The 20,727-nt window shown below is 37.4% G+C and overlaps 2 protein-coding genes across 4 annotated transcripts in view; both read left to right on the top strand.

Annotated features, from left to right (window-relative positions):
• Window positions 1–20,727, top strand: part of cdpf1 (cysteine rich DPF motif domain containing 1) — a 168,920-nt gene that overhangs the window by 116,473 nt on the left and 31,720 nt on the right. The gene's annotated exons all lie outside the window — the stretch shown is intronic.
• Window positions 446–20,727, top strand: part of LOC133662562 (sugar phosphate exchanger 3-like) — an 86,125-nt gene continuing 65,843 nt past the window's right edge. Inside the window, 1 exon segment of the mRNA XM_062066677.1 lies at window positions 446–568. The gene's annotated coding sequence lies outside the window, so the exon portion shown is untranslated.

Below are 20,727 nucleotides of genomic sequence, written 5' to 3'. Positions count from 1 at the left end.
TTTTGTAAAGTAAATATGAACAGCCTATATGGGCATCTACATCAACTATATGATTTGCCTGAGAAGCTGGACAGGACCAAAAAAAATAAAAAAAATTTGTTTTAATTTTTTTTTGTGGCGGACATAATTTTTTCGTGGCAGGCCGCCACAAATAAATGAATGTGTGGGAAACCCTGGAGTGTAATACTTAATCCAAAAAATCGTAGGCTTCTTAAAGCTATATACAAAGCTACTTTGAGTCATGGTACAGTTTAAATACCCAGATAGCAGTGGGAGTACAAACCTAATCCGTAACTGAGAATGGTAGGTGTGGAGTTAAAAACTCAGAAGGGTCAGTCAAGAGTCCATCCATGCCCTACAAGGTGGAAAACTACATGGTCAAAACAATTGAGAACTACAATTCTCAGAATGCCAAGGGAAAATTGCTGCCAAATTACTGATTGAAGGCACCTGAGAAGGAATGGAGGTTCAGTCAGATTCATTCACCAAACAAGTTGCATGCAAGGAATAACAGCAAGCAGCCACAACCGCAAGATCTACTCTACAAGTTTCTCCAAACACACCAAAGGTCGGTGAATATGCTTGTTCATTTGACGACGATCGAAATGCTTACTTTGATATGCTTAACTTGCTTCTTAATTTGTTTACTCAACTATCTTAATTTGTTTGTTTGAACTGCTGGGTTCAAGTTGAGCCACTGCATTACTGCATTTCAGTTTGACGAGTTAAAAGCAAGTCGTTTAAAGTTTAAAGCACACGTAAATGGTTTAAGCTTAAGTTAAAATGGCAAATGGTTAAAGTTAAAAGGTTTAAAGTCAAAGCTTATGGTTTAATGTTTGAAGGTAAAAGTACAAAAGATTAATGCAAAGTTAAAGGATAAATTCATGTTTGTTTAACTTGCTAAAAGTTAAGCTTGAATTTAGAACTTGTAGTTTCTTTATTCCCTTTAATTACTCTAATTTTTGAATGGATTTAGTTCAGTTCATTTAATCTGCTTGTACTATTCAATTGATTTAAGTTAATTCTTTAATTAATTTAAAATGGTTATTTTGTTGAATTTGTTTAGGCAAGGCAAGGCAACTTTATTTGTATAGCGCTTTTCATACACAAGTCAGACTCCAAGTGCTTCACAGACAACAAAGTGAAATGAAAGAAAATAAAAGCAAAATTAAAATGCAGACAATAAAAATAAAAACAGTGCGGACGTTAAAAGTTAAAAGATGAAAAGATTTAGCTGAAAGCTAAGGTGAACATAGAAGTTTTCAGTCTAGTTTTAAAAGTAGTCAGAGTTGGGGAAAGTCTGACATCTTCAGGAAGTTTATTCCAGTTTAGTTAGTTTTAAATGTTTATCCGAATGGTTAATTCGCTATTTCATTTACCTGCATTTAATTTAAAATGACTCTATTCATTTTGACAAGCAATGTGTTTGTTTAAATGATTGTTTAAAAGTGTAGAAACATTAGGTTTAAAGGCCTACTGAAAGCCACTACTACCGACCACGCAGTCTGATAGTTTATATATCAATGATGAAATCTTAACATTGCAACACATGCCAATACGGCCGGGTGAACTTATAAAGTGACATTTTAAATTTCCCGCTAAACTTCCGGTTGAAAACGCCTTTGGATGATGACGTATGCGCGTGACGTAGCCAGTGAAACAGGAGTATTGGTACCCCATTGAAGCCAATACAAAAAGCTGTTTTCATCTCATAATTCCACAGTATTCTGGACATCTGTGTTGGTGAATCTTTTGCAATTTGTTCAATGAACAATGGAGACTGCAAAGAAGAAAGTTGTAGGTGGGATCGGTGTATTAGCGGCTGGCTGTAGCAACACAACAAGGAGGACTTACTTGGATAGCAGACGCGCTAGCCAACGCTAGCCGCCAACCGCATCTGTAAACGGGTGAAGTCCTTCGTCGCGCCGTCGATCGCTGGAACGCAGGTGAGCACGGGTGTTGATGGGAAGATGAGGGCTGGCTGGCGTAGGTGGAGAGCTAATGTTTTATCATAGCTCTGTGAGGTCCGGTTGCTAAGTTGCTAAGTTAGCTTCAGCGTCGTTAGCAACAGCATTGTTAAGCTTTGCCAGGCTGAGAATTATTAACCGTGTAGTTACATGTCCATGGTTTAATAGTATTGTTGATCTTCTGTCTATCCTTCCAGTCAGGGATTTATTTATTTTGTTTCTATCTGCATTTGAGCCAGATGCTATCACGTTAGCTCAGTAGCTAAAGAGCTTCGCCGATGTATTGTCATGGACATAAAAGTCACTGTGAATGTCCATTTCGCGTTTTCGACTCTCATTTTCAAGACTATATAGTATCCGAGGTGGTTTAAAATACAAATCCTTGATCCACAATAGAAAAAGGAGAGTGTGGAATCCAATGAGCCAGCTTGTACCTAAGTTACGGTCAGAGCGAAAAAAAGATATGTTTTGCACTGCATTCTAGTCCGTCACTAACGTTCCTCATCCACAAATCTTTCATCCTCGCTCAAATTAATGGGGTAATCGTCACTTTCTCGGTCCGAATCGCTCTAGCTGCGTTGAAAACAATAGGAAAATATGAGGAAGCGAACAACTACTACGCTACTTCCGGTAGGGGCAAGGCTTTTTTTTTTTATCAGAGACCAAAAGTTGCGAACTTTATCGTCGTTGTTCTCTACTAAATCCTTTCAGCAAAAATATGGCAATATCGCGAAATGATCAAGTATGACACATAGAATGGATCTGCTATCCCCGTTTGAATAAAAAAATGTCATTTCAGCAGGCCTAATTGGAACATTAAAGGCCTACTGAAAGCCACTACTAGCGACCACGCAGTCTGATAGTTTATATATCAATGATGAAATCTTAACATTGCAACACATGCCAATACGGCCGGGTTAACTTATAAAGTGACATTTTAAATTTCCCGCTAAACTTCCGGTTCAAAACGCCTTTGGAGGATGACGTATGCGCGTGACGTCGAGAGATCCACGGAAGTGTTTGGACCCTTTTGGACACAATACACAGAGCTCTGTTTTCTTCCACAAAATTCCACAGTATTCTGGACATCTGTGTTGGTGAATCTTTTGCAATGGAGGCTGCAAAGAAGAACGTTGTAGGTGGGATGCGGGTGGCTGTAGCAACACAACAAGGAGGACTTTGACTTGGATAGCAGACGCGCTAGCGGCGAACTCACCTTGACTTCCTACGTCTCCGGGCCACCGACCGCATCGTCAAACGCTGGAACGCAGGTGAGCACGGGTGTTGAGCTGAGGAGGGCTGGCTGGCGTAGGTGGAGCGCTAATGTTTTTATCATAGCTCTGACTAGGTCCTGTTGTTAAGTTAGCGTCGTTAGCAACAGCATTGCTAGGCTTCGACAGGCGTCGAATACACATTAACCGTAATGTGTATTTACATGTCCAGTGTTTGGTTCGGTGTCTCCTGATAGTAGTATTGTTGATCTTCTGTCTATCCTTCCAGTCAGGGGTTTATTTCTTTTGTTTCTATCTGCATTTGAGAAGGATGCTATCACGTTAGCTCAGTAGCTAAGTGTGTCACCGATGTATTGTCGTGGAGATAAAAGTCACAAATGTCCATTTCGCGTGCTCGACTCTCATTTTCAAGAGGATATAGTATCCGAGGTGGTTTAAAATACAAATCCGTGATCCACAATAGAAAAAGGAGAGTGTGGAATCCAATGAGCCAGCTTGTACCTAAGTTACGGTCAGAGCGAAAAAAGATACGTCCTGCACTGCCTCTCTAGTTCTTCACTCTAACGTTCCTCATCCACGAATCGTTCATCCTCGCTCAAATTAATGGGGTAATCATCACTTTCTCGCTCCTAATATCTCTCGCTCCATTGTAAACAACGGGGAATTGTGAGCAGCACTACCGCTTGTGACGTCACGCTACTTCCGGTACAGGCAAGGTTTTTTTTTATCAGCGAGCAAAAGTTGCGAACTTTATCGTCGATTTTCTCTACTAAATCCTTTCAGCAAAAATATGGCAATATCGCGAAATGATCAAGTATGACACATAGAATGGATCTGCTATTCCCGTTTAAATAAAAAAAAATTATTTCAGTAGGCCTTTAAAACATTATGCAGAAAGTTCAAAACATTATTCAGAGTTTCAAAAGCATTTGTAAAAAAAAACTGAAATGATTGGATTGAATTGGGTGTCTAAGCCTGACCCTTTAACATGCTAACGTTAGCATGCTAACTTTTTTAGCTAATATTACAGTCGTACACCTTAGAGTCATATAACTTCGTACTTGATACATGTTAACTGTTAGCATGCTAACTTTAGCGTGTTGGCATTTTTTTAAATTTTTGTGTTAGTAAGTAAGGCAGGGGTCACCAAACGCGGTGCCCGCGGGCACCAGGTAGCCCGTAAGGACCAGATGAGTAGCCTGCCGGCCTGTTGTAAAAATAGCTCAAATAGCAGCACTTACCAGTGAGCTGCCTCTATTTTTTAAATTTTATTTATTTACTAGCAAGCTGGTCTCGCTTTGCCCGACATTTTTAATTCTAAGAGAGACAAAACTCAAATAGAATTTGAAAATCCAAGAAAATATTTTAAAGACTTGGTCTTCACTTGTTTAAATAAATTCATTAATTTTTTTACTTTGCTTCTTATAACTTTCAGAAAGATAATTTTAGAGAAAAAATGCAACCTTAAAAATGATTTTAGGATTTTTAATGACATATACCTTTTTACCTTTTAAATTCCTTCCTCTTCTTTCCTGACAATTTAAATAAATGTTCAAGTAAATTTTTTTTTTATTATTGTAAAGAATAATAAATACATTTTAATTTAATTCTTCATTTTAGCTTCTGTTTTTTCGACAAAGAATATTTGAAATATTTCTTCAAACTTATTATGTTAAATTTCAAAAAAAAAATATTCTGGCAAATCTAGAAAATCTGTAGAATCAAATTTAAATCTTATTTCAAAGTCTTTTGAATTTCTTTTAAAATTGTTGTTCTGGAAAATCTAGAAGAAATAATAATTTGTCTTTGTTAGAAATATAGCTTGGTCCAATTTGTTATATATTCTAACAAAGTGCAGATTGGATTTTAACCTATTTAAAACATGTCATCAAAATTCTAAAATTAATCTTAATCAGGAAAAATTACTAATGATGTTCCATAAATTCTTTTTTTAATTTTTTCAAAAAGATTCAAATTAGCTAGTTTTTCTCTTCTTTTTTTCGGTTTAATTTTGAATTTTAAAGAGTCGAAATTGAAGATAAACTATGTTTCAAAATTTAACTGTCATTTTTTTCGTGTTTTCTTCTCTTTTAAACCATTTAATTAAGTGTAAATCTCATTAATTATTAATAATAACATAGATTTAGAAGGTAAATTGAGCAAATTGGCTATTTTTGGCAATTTATTTAAGTGTGTATCAAACTGGTAGCCCTTCGCATTAATCACTACCCAAGAAGTAGCTCTTGCTTTCAAAAAGGTTGGTGACCCCTGAAGTAAGGGCATCTAGAAAGACGTGACCGCCGCACCACGCGTGTCCCGCCGACTCCCGTAAACCCCAAGCTGCAAGGGGAGTGAGTGTTCACAAAACCTTATTTTGTGCGTTCTTTCTTGAAAATATGTTTTATCAAATAAACCTCTGATGCATGTTGTCCACACTATTGTACATTTTGCTAACTCCTTGAACAATGTTTAAAAAAAATGGTTAGATTTTTATCATGCATAGAGCGTAATAACAACACTGAAGACTGAATAAAAACAAAACCGGATTTATCATAATCCGTGCACCAAAGGGTTGTATAATCATTGTACCATAATTTACAGTTTTTTGGTAAAATGGTGAAAGCTTGCCTCAGCATTCACAGGCTATTTCGGTGGGAATTGCAATTTTCAGCATTCCCAATGTGCTGCTTTGGTGGCTCAACGTCAGGGCGGGGGAAATGATTCAGGCCGCTGGCATGCATGGCAGCGCCGCAGCTGGATGTTGCACCTGCAAGCGGGGACAACAAGCTGTTGGGTAATACATTTCTTCCCCGATTTTTTTTCTCTCCTTCCTTGCACTCCTCACTTGCAGCATCCACTTCATTAAACACAGTGACTCACATTAATGGAGTAGGTGCTATAATTGTACCCACTGGGGAATACTGCATAAGCATTAATGGTGAATATTCCCACACAATCTTGCAAAATATATATGCAATATCACATTACACAAGATAATGTCCAAACCTTTTTAGCAGTACAGAAAGGTAGTTTGCTTCACTGATTCACACAAAGTCCATAGTACACTGCAAAAACTGAAATCTAAGTAAGATTAAATATCTCAAATAAGGGTGATATTTGCTTATTTTATGTCTGATTTGATTGATTGATTGATTGAGACTTTTATTAGTAGGTTGCACAGTGAAGTACATATTCCGTACAATTGACCACTAAATGGTAACACCCCCAATAAGTTTTTCAACTTGTTTAAGTCGGGGTCCATGATAAGATAATTCTTCTCACTAAGCAGATTTTATGTTAGAGTGTTTTACTTGTTTCAAGGGTTTTGGTCCTAAATGATCTCAGTAAGATATTACAGCTTGTTGCTGAGATTTTCTGACCTATATTGAGTAAAACATGCTTGAAACTAGAATATCAACTGTTGCAAAGCTGTGTCATCAACACTCACAAGTATAAAAGTACTTTTTTAAAGTAATCATTTCTTACTTCAAGCATGAAAAGAAAAATGATGCCGAGCGCATATCATTATGTCAAGATAATGGCACTAGCATTTACTTAATTTAAGAATATTTTTCAACATATTGAGCAAAAAGGTCTCTTTTTTTTCTACCAAGAAAAGTGCACTTGTTATTAGTGAGAATATACTTCTTTTAAGGTATTTTGTGGTTCATTGAGGTTAGCTCATTTGACTTGTTTTGGAAAGTCTTGACAAGCCGAATTTTCTTGTTCTATTGGCAGATACTTTTGCTTAGTTCAAATAAAATACTCCTCATTTTTGTTTTTGAACACTGACTTTTTGCAGTGTAGTCCATTTGATTGATAAGCAGAAAATCCATAGTTGCCCATTTTACTGACATACATAATGTTTATAGTAATGAGTTTGTGATGTAGAAAAAGTTCATGGTAGCCCGTTTGTGATGTACAAAAAGTCAATAGTAGCCCCTGTGATTGATCAACAGAAAACCATAGTAGACTGTCTGACTGATTTACAAAAAGTCCATAGTAGTCAGTTTGTGACGTACAAAAAGTCTATAGTAGCCCGTTTAATTGATGTAGATAATGTCCATAGTAGCCCATTTGACCGATGTGCAGAAAGTCCATAATAGTCAGTTAGTGATATACAAAAAGTCCATAGTAGGCCATTAGACTGGTGTACTTAAAGTCCATAGTAATCAATGTGTGGTGTACAAAAAGTCCATGGTAGCGCGTTTGATTGATGTAGATAAAGTCCATAGTATTCCATTTGACTGATTTACAGAAAGTTCATAGTATGTCCTTAGTTTGTGATGTACAGAAAGTCTGCAGTAGCTCGTTTCACTGACGTATCCGTTGATGTACAGAAAGCCCATAGTACTATAGTCCGTTTGTGAAGTACAAAAAGTCCATAGTAGTCAGTTTGTGACGTACAAAAAGTATATAGAAGCCCGTTTAATTGATGTAGATAAAGTCCATAGTAGCCCATTTGACCGATGTGCAGAAAGTCCATAATAGTCAGTTAGTGATATACAAAAAGTCCATAGTAGGCCATTAGACTGGTGTACTTAAAGTCCATAGTAATCAATGTGTGGTGTACAAAAAGTCCATAGTAGCCCGTTTGATTGATGTAGATAAAGTCCATAGTATTCCACTTGACTGATTTACAGAAAGTTCATAGTGTCGTTAGTTTGTGATGTACAGAAAGTCTGCAGTAGCTCGTTTCACTGACGTATTCATTGATGTACAGAAAGCCCATAGTACTATAGTCTGTTTGTGATGTACAAAAAGTCCATAGTAGTCCGTTTGTGGAGTACAGTCAGTTCATAGCAGCCAGTTTCACTGATGAAATGAAGTCTATTGTAGTCTGTTATGTACAAAAAGATTATAGCAGTCTGTGATCAGAGTAACCCATTTTATTGATGTAGATAAAATCCACAGTAGTCAGTTTGCGATCTACAGAATGTCTATAGTAGCCCATTTGACTGATGGACACCAAATCTATAGAAGTCAATTTGGGATGTACAAAAAGTCCATAGTAGTCCGTTTGGGATGTACAAGAATTCAGTCAATAGTAATCTGTTTAATTGATGTAGATAAAATCCATAGTCTGTTTGCGGTCTACTTAAAGTCTGTAGTATCCCATTTGACTGATATACACAAAGTCTATAGAAGTCAATTCGTGATGTACAATAAGTCCACAGTAGTCCGTTTGGGATGTACAAGAAGTCTATAGTAATCCGTTTGATTGATGTACAGAACGTTTATAACAGCCTGTTTGATTGATGGGTGTGGCAGAAGGTATCAAAATGACACTACACTTTCCACTCTGACTGATTTTGACTGACATTCAGGTTACCGCACCTCCACTCCACCCTGCATTACTCCATAAATCATGTAATTAGCGCGCACAAACTCAGAGGACTTTCAAATGCGGTTCAGAAACCCTTCAAATGAGGTGAATAAATCTCTGGAAAGATGTCACTCAAATTGGTGGTTGCTTTTAATAGGCAATAAAGTTTATGCAATGCTGTTTTAGATGAGAATAAACATTGTATCATACATTTAAAGTTCTAAAGATACCAAGTTATAACTTTGTTGACAGTTGTAAAAAAAATAAGAGTGTTTCCTGCACCATGACCAAAAACATATGACATTTGTGTTTGTACAGAGATATATTCCCCTGAGTGGCTCCAGGGGTCAAACCCTTGCTGACTGGAATTGATTTAAACCACAATTACCTCTGCGAAAACGCCGCCCGTCGTCGGTTTGAGCTGAAGCCCAGGTGTATAGCAGACCAGCAATATGGGACCGTTTGAGTTTGGCGTTCAACCAAGTGCATATAAGCGCACCCCCAAGAACCAGAGCGAGCGATCTGTCAGCAGCTGTCAGCGCTCGTCTCTCACGGCGTCCCTTTTTCTTCTTGGGGGTGAGATTGGTCCACAGCGTCAGCTGGAGCCGATGCATGACTTTCACATTTAGTAGCCACTGACAGATTTACTCGACTTTCGTGAGCTTCGCTGGACTTTTTAGTAGAAAACAACACAATTATGTTCTGGTGTTCCTAAAGGTTGTATCCTTGGTTCCCTGTATAACTTGTATTAGTACAAGATTCATTAATAGAACATTTACCAACATTTGTTATTAAAAAGTTCCAAACGTTTCTCAATGACGACATAGCTTTAGTTATGTGGTGTTCCTCAAGGTTGTACTATATGCTTAGCCCAGCAGGTTTTCTGCATGTTTTAACTACTTAATGCACACATTTTCTATCATTTGTTCTTTTTTCACAAATATTTCAACAAAGCGACATTTACTATTAGACCTTTGTGGGATATTTCAGTCGTAATCCTGTTTGCACAATTAACTACCTCATTCGCACAGACCATCAACAAATGTCATTATGATAATATCCTATAAAAAGTGCAACAAATATAGAATTTTCTTTCTTTCCATGGAATACCTGGGGCCGTACTTATCAAGCTTCTTAGAGTGCCATTTTACACTTAAGTCCTGAGAATTTGCGAAATTTAGTCCTACTCTCAAACTTAAGAATAAAAGCTTTTTATCAACGTTCTTAAGTCTAAGAATCACACCTACTCTCCACGATATTTAAGAGACCTTCAGAGGTGTCTAAGTGGTTAGGAGTTGCCAGCAGGGGATGGCACTGAGGCGAGAGAGACGTGCGCGAACGTTCAGGGAGTGGAACGATGTCCTGGATTTGTTTGATGACGAGCAGCTGATCAAACGGTATCGTTTAGACAGAGCGGGTATTATTTTTGTCACAGATTTAATACTTTTCGATTCCTTGTTGATTTCTGCATGTGTCTGCAGTGGGCTAGTATATATAGAGCCACCCACACCAGTTTCAAATTAGTTGCCTAATTAATGAATTGGAAAGAAAATGTTACGACAGTAGCGTATGTGTGTGGCCGTGAGGTGAGTGACGTCAGTGAGTGTGTGGGCGAGAGAAGAGAGGGAGTGGTAGCTAGAGTGCCGGCGGGGACTAGTTTGTTTTGTATTATTTTGTAGTTTATTGTCAAAATATACACTCCCATTGTCCACTTAAATATTTCCAAGATATTTCTTTATTCTTAGAAAACGGATTCCCTTCCATGATTGGTCATTTCTATGGACACAGAAATGACGTCACCTAAAATTGCGTTTACGGCACATAGTAATGTCGTAATTCAGCTCTGAGTGTGACACTTAAGATTCAGTCCTACACTTCGCTGAAAGTGTGAGTAAGACGCTTGATAACTAACTTTTAAGTGCAGCTTTCAGCGAAGAATTTATTTACTCTTAAGTCAACTCTTAGCAGACTTCTTAGGAGTAATTCTAAGAAGCTTGATAAGTACGGCCCCTGAACTGAACAAAACAAGTGTATAAAGGCTGCCCTTATTCTGTTGTCTGTTATCCTGGAAATTGACCTCTACTACTGTAGCTTACCATCATTTGACAATACGATTTACATTTTTATTAATTGTGTTTTGCATTCAAAAGATCAAAATAAGAATAATGTAGCATGTGCAACATTTATTGCATCCAACTATATGCGCAGTATTTACTTGCCTATTGAGTAAAAAAAAAATCAATACATAGGAAAACTAAATAATTAAATTAAATTATTAAAATCACATTAAATTAAATGAATAAATGAACACATGGATAAATTAATTACATTTTTTTTTCTTAATTTCCCCTCTGGGATTAATAAATTATTTCTGATTCTGATAAATGAATAAAACATACTTATCTATTTGGTTAAGATTGATTCCTGCTATTCATGGAGGTTGCATTCTGTGATGGGTAGTAACATGCTACATTTAGACTTACTGAAGTACCTTTTTGGAAATATTGTACTCATCAGAGTAGTTTTAATGCAACACACTTTTTACTTTTTTATTTGAATACTTTTGGGAAAAAAGGAACTCTATTTTTCTATATTACATTCCAATTGCTACATTAATTTCCATTTATTGCTTGTATTTCGACACGTGACTTCTTCCCGGAAAAGAAAACTACCGTATTTTTCGGAGTATAAGTCGCACCTGCCGAAAATGCATAATAAAGAAGGAAAAAAACATATATAAGTCGCACTGGAGTATAAGTCGCATTTTTTGGGGAAATTTATTTGATAAAACCCAACACCAAGAATAGACATTTAAAAGGCAATTTAAAATAAATAAAGATTAGTGAACAACAGGCTGAATAAGTGTACGTTATATGAGGCATAAATAACCAACTGAGAACGTGCCTGGTATGTTAACGTAACATATTATGGTAAGAGTCATTCAAATAACTATAACATATAGAACATGCTATACGTTTACCAAACAATCTGTCACTCCTAATCGCTAAATCCCATGAAATCTTATACGTCTAGTCTCTTACGTGAATGAGCTAAATAATATTATTTGATATTTTACGGCAATGTGTTAATAATTTCACACATACACTACCGTTCAAAAGTTTGGGGTCACCCAAAGAATTTTGTGGAATAGCCTTCATTTCTAAGAACAAGAATAGACTGTCGAGTTTCAGATTAAAGTCCTTTTTTTCTGGCCATTTTGAGCGTTTAATTGACCCCACAAATGTGATGCTCCAGAAACTCAATCTGCTCAAAGGAAGGTCAGTTTTGTAGCTTCTGTAACGAGCTAAAGTGTTTTCAGATGTGTGAACATGATTGCACAAGGGTTTTCTAATCATCAATTAGCCTTCTGAGCCAATGAGCAAACACATTGCACCATTAGAACACTGGAGTGATAGTTGCTGGAAATGGGCCTCTATACACCTATGTAGATATTGCACCAAAAACCAGACATTTGCAGCTAGAATAGTCATTTAGCACATTAGCAATGTATAGAGTGTATTTCTTTAAAGTTAAGACTAGTTTAAAGTTATCTTCATTGAAAAGTACAGTGCTTTTCCTTCAAAAATAAGGACATTTCAATGTGACTCCAAACTTTTGAACAGTATAAGTACAAGTACGAGTATAAGTCGCACCCCCGGCCAAACTATGAAAAAAAACTGCGACTTATAGTCCGAAAAATACGGTAATTGGTGTTCAACCAAGCTGTAATGGCTGTTGTACAGCAAGCAGAAGCGCGCACTGAGTACACAAGGGACTAAATATTAAAAATAAATCCATCCTACTATGCAATGGAATTGATCCCTAAACGTTATAAAAAATATATATATATTTGTCGAATAATAAAGGAACTCAGGACCTTCGTATTGTGTCCCACCGTGCTGCCCTGCCGGATAAATATGCGTTGTTTTTGCTCGTGTAAGGTTGCATTTCATGATTTAACTTCACGTCTATTGCCATGTTTTTTGCTATTGCACGCGTCGTTTAAGAGTAGCGTGGTTTTACCGTCTTTATCAAACTATAACCATAGATGTCAATGTTGTGTATGTGCAGAATGACTCATTTATGATTGGTGAAAGCTTAACTCTTTTAGGTTTTGCTCACATTTGTTTTCTTTTATTTCGACTCGCCGAGTTGGTGCTTTACGGAACACTCGTAGCAAACGTGGCATGAAGGGGAGCTGCACTTTTTGGGGGAATTTTGCCTATCCTTCACAACCATTATGAAATACATGACGACGGATGGATTTTTTTTAATGCATTCTAAATATTAAATAAGAGTCCGCTTACAGCAGAACCAATGGGAGGTCCTCTATTCAGCCCATAAAACCCGATAAATAACCATCCAAAAAGTGCAAAGAATACTCAAATTTACATTTCGTGACTTGAATATTAACCAAGTATTAGTGATATTGTTATTAGAAGCGCTAACGCAGATGAAGTATTTATGGAAGTTTATTGTAGATCGCACATCATGCCTCTCACCTGGAAAGTAGATGGCTGAGGACGTACTCCGACAAGTCGGTACACTTTGACAGCCATTTAGGACTCGGAAATGGCGAGAACGACACGAAAAGACACTTGAGACTGAGAAAAGACTGCGAACTCGTGCATTCTTCGGCTCTGCTCCCTTGTACTGGAGTGTGTGGTCATTTTGTCGTCTTTTATTCATCAAATCTTGCACTCTTCCGCCATTCTTGATTACCTTGGACCCCGACTTAAACAAGTTGAAAAACTTATTCGGGTGTTACCATTTAGTGGTCAATTGTACGGAATATGTACTTCACTGTGCAACCTACTAATAAAAGTCTCAATCAATCAATCAAACCTCTCGAGGATCTCTGAGGAAACGCTTATCCTGTTCGCGATTTAATCGCTTAATACGGCCGAAAACAACGCAAGGGTAAGGATTTTTTATTCGAGAAAGGCTAAATGGAAGCTAGTACCCAATGACAACGGTTGCTGCTTGACCACCACGCGGACTTGACGTCATTCTGAATCCAAGCACTGCTTATTTTCATCACTCCAACATAAGTACTCGTGGCATTTTGACTGCATTTTAGCCATCAAACAGAGCCTTGCAGTCAAAAAATTTTTATTAATGGACACACCCATAAAAATCCCTTTAAATGCCTATTTTTGATCATCCTAACCCTGTAATATGCCTCTCACAGTTATTAAAAAACATTTCAAATTCAGTTTAGTATTGGCTTAATATTGTTCTGAAAAACCTGCAGTTACACATCATGTCTTGTCAAAGCATTATCCCGCTGGAAAATATGGAGTGAACCGACTTGAGTCTGCGCCCTCTGCTGGATTCATAGCTGGTGCACTCTTTTTTTCCCCCCTGCAGATAGCGCCATCAAACCCCTTTCTATTTAAAGGCCTACTGAAATGAATTTTTATTTATTTAAACGGGGATAGCAGGTCCATTCTATGTGTCATACTTGATCATTTCGCGATATTGCCATATTTTTGCTGAAAGGATTTAGTAGAGAACATCGACGATAAAGTTCGCAACTTTTGGTCGCTGATAAAAAAAAGCCTTGCCTGTACCGGAAGTAGCGTGACGTCACAGGTTGAAAGGCTCCTCACATTTCCCCATTGTTTGCGAGAGCGATTCGGACCGAGAAAGTGACGATTACCCCATTAATTTGAGCGAGGATGAAAGATTTGTGGATGAGGAACGTGAGAGTGAAGGACGTATCTTTTTTCGCACTGACCGTAACTTAGGTACAAGCTGGCTCATTGGATTCCACACTTTCTCCTTTTTCTATTGTGGATCACGGATTTGTATTTTAAACCACCTGGGATACTATATCCTCTTGAAAATGAGAGTCGAGAACGCGAAATGGACATTCACGGTGACTTTTATCCCCACGACAATACATCGGCGAAGCACTTTAGCTACGGAGCTAACGTGATAGCATCGGGCTTAACTGCAGATAGAAGCAAAAGAAATAAACCCCTGACTGGAAGGATGGACAGAAAATCAACAATACTATTAAACCGTGGACATGTAACTACACGGTTAATGCTTTCCAGCCTGGCGAAGCTTAACAATGCTGTTGCTAACGACGCCATTGAAGCTAACTTAGCTACGGGACCTCACAGAGCTATGCTAAAAACATTAGCTATCCACGTACGCCAGCCAGCCCTCATCTGCTGCGTTTTAGCGATCGACGAAGGACTTCACCCGATCATCGATGCGGTTAGCGTCGGATAGCGCGTCTGCTATCCAAGTCAAAGTCCTCCTGGTTGTGTTGCTGCAGCCAGCCGCTAATACACCGATCCCACCTACAGCTTTCTTCTTTGCAGTCTCCATTGTTCATTAAACAAACTGCAAAAGATTCACCAACACAGATGTCCAGAATACTGTGGAATTATGGGATGAAAACAGAGCTTTTTTGTATTGGATACAATGGTGTCCGAATACTTCCGCTTCAACGATTGACGTCACGCGCATACGTCATCATACATAGACGTTTTCAACCGGAAGTTTCGCGGGAAATTTAAAATGTCACTTTATAAGTTAACCCGGCCGTATTGGCATGTGTTGCAATGTTAAGATTTCATCATTGATATATAAACTATCAGACTGCGTGGTCGGTAGTAGTGGCTTTCAGTAGGCCTTTAAGTTAACATTAAAATAAGGAATTATTTACAATTTTAAGCAGAGAAAAGGAGGATAAGTGGTAACGGACTGTACAGATTGTTTGCATCATCAGCATGAACTTGCTGCAGGTTCAGGGTCACATGTTGGATACGGTGCGGCTCTCTGAGCTGACACAATGCACTACTTATACTCTCTACTCTGCACCTGTGTTATGTTTTCATGCTGACAAAGGATGGGCTTTCCTCTTTGCGGCCTGCAAATCAGCTTTGTTTCCATGACTCACAATCCAAAATAGTGATGGCAGCCGCTGACTCTTAACCAGCAGCTCTTTGTAGTGAGAAGGGTTTGTTCACTCAAACATGGTGAGGTTGGTTGGCGATTTGTGTGGCCATGCGTATCACTCATTTGCTTGCACTGGCAAATAAATGCTGAGTGGGGGAAAATATACCTCACGGGGGTGTTTTGTGACATTATTTTTTCCTGTAGGGCAGCGTTTCTATTCCCCACTGGTGGGGAATAGAGACATGACAGGTGGGGCGCGAGGAACGGGAGGAAATTTCACTTAGATTTTTTAAATTTTTTTATTATTATATTCTTTGATTTTTTTTTTTACTATGCTTTCATTTTCTATACACACTGTGATTCTGTCTGTGAAATCCGCTATATAGATAAATGTAAATTACTTATTTTTCCTGTAGGCTTTACATTCCTAGGTAGGAGCGACAGTTTACTGACATAGCAACAGTAACTAATGAAGGCGGGGCTAAGCGGAAGCTTTGTGAATGGCGAGTCACTGTGCGAGGATTTGCTGTTTTGCAAATACATCAAAAATAGAGCCACTGCTGATGAGCTGTTCAAGATAATGGACAGTTTCCTCAAAGAACACCACCTTAAATGGGAAAACTGTGTGGGCTTTTGCTCTGATGGCGCGCATGGCAAAGTCAAGAAACGGGCTGCGGGCTCTAATAAAGAGGGTTGCGCCAAATGCGCATTGGACACAATGTGTCATTCACCGGGAAACACTCGCGTCAAGGCAGCTCAGCCCCGAATTCAATGAGGTTTTAACAGTGGCAGTGTCAAGCCTGCAACCCCCATTTGAAAAGCTGTGCAGTGCAAAACAGGCTCATTGCAGCCACTAATGCTGGAGTACTGTAAAACTCATGTTCACTTGCCCTGTCCTCCTTTCTTTGGCAAAGATTGCAAAGTGGCACTTTTATTTTCATTTATTATTGAACTTGATGCAAGTTATTTGATTTATTATTGAACTTGATGCAAGTTATAACACTTTTATTTGATTTGTTATTGAACTTGATGCAAGTTATAATCAATCAATCAATCAATCAATCAATCAATGTTTATTTATATAGCCCTAAATCACAAGTGTCTCAAAGGGCTGTACAAGCCACAACGACATCCTCGGTACAGAGCCCACATACGGGCAAGGAAAAACTCACCCCAGTGGGACGTCGGTGAATGACTATGAGAAACCTTGGAGAGGACCGCATATGTGGGTAACCCCCCCCTCTAGGGGAGACCGAAAGCAACGGATGTCGAGTGGGTCTGACATAACATTGTGAACACTTTTTTTGATTTATTATTGAACTTGATGCAAGTTATAACACTTTTGTTTTATTTATTATTGAACTTGATGCAAGTTATAACACTTATTTGTTTTATTATTGAACTTGATGCAAGTTATAACACTTTTTTTGATTTATTATTGAACTTGATGCAAGTTATAACACTTTTTTTGATTTATTATTGAACTTGATGCAAGTTATAACACTTTTATTTGATTTATTATTGAACTTGATGCAAGTTATAACACTTTTTTTGATTTATTATTGAACTTGATGCAAGTTATAACACTTGTTTTATTTATTATTGAACTTGATGCAAGTTATAACACTTATTTGTTTTATTATTGAACTTGATGCAAGTTATAACACTTTTTTTGATTTATTATTGAACTTGATGCAAGTTATAACACTTTTATTTGTTTTACTATTGAACTTGATGCAAGTTATAACACTTTTTTTGATTTATTATTGAACTTGATGCAAGTTATAACACTTATTTGTTTTATTATTGAACTTGATGCAAGTTATAACACTTTTTTTTATTTATTATTGAACTTGATGCAAGTTATAACACTTTTTTTGATTTATTATTGAACTTGATGCAAGTTATAACACTTTTATTTGATTTATTATTGAACTTGATGCAAGTTATAACACTTTTTTTGATTTATTATTGAACTTGATGCAAGTTATAACACTTATTTGATTTATTATTGAACTTGATGCAAGTTATAACACTTTTATTTGATTTATTATTGAACTTGATGCAAGTTATAACACTTTTATTTGATTTATTATTGAACTTGATGCAAGTTATAACACTTTTATTTGATTTATTATTGAACTTGATGCAAGTTATAACACTTGTTTTATTTATTATTGAACTTGATGCAAGTTATTTGATTTATTATTGAACTTGATGCAAGTTATAACACTTTTTTTGATTTATTATTGAACTTGATGCAAGTTATAACACTTTTGTTTTATTTATTATTGAATTGATGCAAGTTATTTTATTTGATATTGAACTTGATGCAAGTTATACCACAGCTGCACAGTTATTTTATTTATTATTAAACTTGATTTTATTTTATGTTATTGAGTTTGAATGTATAAAACTTGATGTTACTTGATGTTCGATAAATTTGAAAATGTTAAGCTTGGCATTAGCGTTCTGTTGGGGTGATGGAGGCAGGTGGGGCTTGAAAACTCCCCCTTGTCCAAAGTGGGGGATGACAAAAAAAAGTTTGAGAACCACTGCTGTAGGGGCACTGTTGGTGCTATAATTGTGCTTCTTGAAACAGCTCCACGTGTGATGTAGTGCAGTTGTTGCATCGGTGCAAACCACAACAACAAATATAGATATATATTTTTAATTAACCCCATTCAAGAGAGGGAGAATTTTACTTGTGTTACTCCCTCCGAGGTCTTAATCAAGGCTCAAGTTGTTATTTTTTCTCAAACAGACATTTATTTTCTGCCACGCCTTCTTCTCGTATCAACGATGCCAAATAATGCCGAAATAATGCCGAAATAATGCCGTCAGAACTAATAAATAAGAAAAACAGAACTTACAATTAGTCTGACATCCAATAACATAAAACACATTGATTTCACATACATATCAGAAAGAAACATACCTCATTGGCCTCACAAACTCTGAGGGAATAAAGGTTCTTTTCAAGCCGAGACTCCATTAACGTCTTTCTTGCTGTCTCATGCTGCTTCTCTTATTCCGTCACATATTTATTGTCCCCCCCAACAATGTGACCAAACCGGAACAAAAAAATATGTTCCTCTCCAATTTACATGGGTTTTGTAACAAAAATAAAGTTAACATATACTTGCATGAAATTACCAAAGGAAATACATTTTTAATCACATTTTATGTAAATATGAACTTATATTTATACATTGTATTTATTTATTCTAACCAACTATGAAATTATATAACATATATACAATGTGCTTCTGTCAGCAGCTACAACTTGTATATAGAGATGTCCGATAATGGCTTTTTTGCCGATATTCGATATTGTCCAACTCTTAATTACCGATTCCGATATCTACCGATATATATATACAGTCGTGGAATTAACAAACATTAGCTAACCAGAAGGCAATAACAATGTAAACAAAAAACACCTGCTTAAAAGATCTAATACAAATGTCCCTGAGGAATGTAAGGTGGGAGTACTGTAATTACCTAACGTTACATTATTGTTTTCCATAACAATTTAGCCCCCTCCACAATATTAACCCGACGTTAAAACAGAACTAGCTATTTATTGATTAGCAATTGCTGAATCATGTAACATTAGCTTAATGCTAAAAAAGCCAGGTTACTGTCACATTCTGTAACAGACAAATAATTTCATGTAGGCTAACGTTACCTACCTGCTACCTCTGTATTTTTCTCGTTTCTCCTCCTCTTTTCTCTTTTTTCTTCCCTGGGCACCTGACAGTTTTGGCCGTTTTGACATCTTGTGTTGAAGGGAGGGAAGGGAGGGGGCGCACCGTGCAGGGGGGGGCGGGGGGGGGGCGTAATGTTGTAACAAATAATATTTCTATTAAATAGGCTTTACTTTGCATTTTAATTAACGTGGCATTATTTTGTATTTAGAAATAGTACCAACTTTTTTTTTTTTTTTTTCTCCAACATTTGTGGCTTAATTACCGATTCCGATATCTACCGATATATATACAGTCGTGGAATTAACACATTATTATGCCTAATTTTGTTGTGATGCCCCGCTGGATGCATTAAACAATGTAACAAGGTTTTCCAAAATAAATCAACTCAAGTTATGGGGAAAAAAAATGCCAACATGGCACTGCCATATTTATTATTGAAGTCACAAAGTGCATTATTTTTTTTTAACATGCCTCAAAACAGCAGCTTGGAATTTGGTACATGCGGGGTTGAGGTGTGGGGGGGAAGGGGTGGCGGGGGGTGTATATTGTAGCGTCCCGCAAGAGTTAGTGCTGCAAGGGGTTCTGGGTATTTGTGCTGTTGTGTTTATGTTGTGTTACGGTGCGGATGTTCTCCCGAAATGTGTTTGTCATTCTTGTTTCGGTGTGGGTTCACAGTGTAGCGCATGTTTGTAACAGTGTTAAAGTTGTTTATTCGGCCACACTCAGTGTGACCTGTATGGCTGTTGACCAAGTATGCCTTGCATTCACTTATGTGTGTGAAAAGCCGTAGATATTATGTGAAGGGGCCGGCACGCAAAGGCAGTGCCTTTAAGGTTTATTGGCGCTCTGTACTTCTCCCTACGTCCGTGTACACAGCGGCGTTTTAAAAAGTCATAAATTTTACTTTTTGAAACAGATACCGATAATTTCCGATATTACATTTTAAAGCATTTATTGGCCGATAATATCGGCAGTCCGATATTATCGGACATCCCTATTAGTATATATTATGTTCCCAGTGATGGCCAATAACAAGCTACAGGTAGCGAAGCTATGTAGCGTAACCATATTTTTCAGTAGCTTTTTTTTGAACGAGTAGCGATTCCTGTAGCTTAGCTACTTTTAGACCCATGCAGCGAGGTAGCGAATCCAGGCCAGAAAAATGACGGAGAAAATACAATGACCTGGATGAATGAGAACACAATTGGCTAAGGTTAGGGTGAAATATTACAGAGGCAAGATAGGGCGGGTCATCGAAACCAGGAAGCAAAATCACAACAGACACACACACTCATGTCACTTGACAATGAGGGAGTCGGAGACAGAGGGACGCTTCAAGCTGACTACTCGCAAAAAAAACATACTTGATAATGGCAGAGAGATTCTCTCCCACAGATTAGATTTTTCCTCTAACGATGAAGCCGACGTCCAAGAAACCCACAATAATGCGTGTCCTTAGCCATATTCAGACAAATGTATGCGTTTAGAGAAAAAAATGCCCAAAACCTTAGTTCTTAGTTGTTTACTCTGTAAACCAAAATCATAACTGCTCTCTTCATCCAACACACATTTAG

The sequence above is a fragment of the Entelurus aequoreus genome, linkage group LG12, assembly GCF_033978785.1.
Source record: "Entelurus aequoreus isolate RoL-2023_Sb linkage group LG12, RoL_Eaeq_v1.1, whole genome shotgun sequence".
Taxonomy (NCBI): Eukaryota; Metazoa; Chordata; class Actinopteri; order Syngnathiformes; family Syngnathidae; genus Entelurus; species Entelurus aequoreus.
Note: the sequence above shows the minus strand (reverse complement) of the source record. Positions and strands in the feature narration are given on the sequence as shown.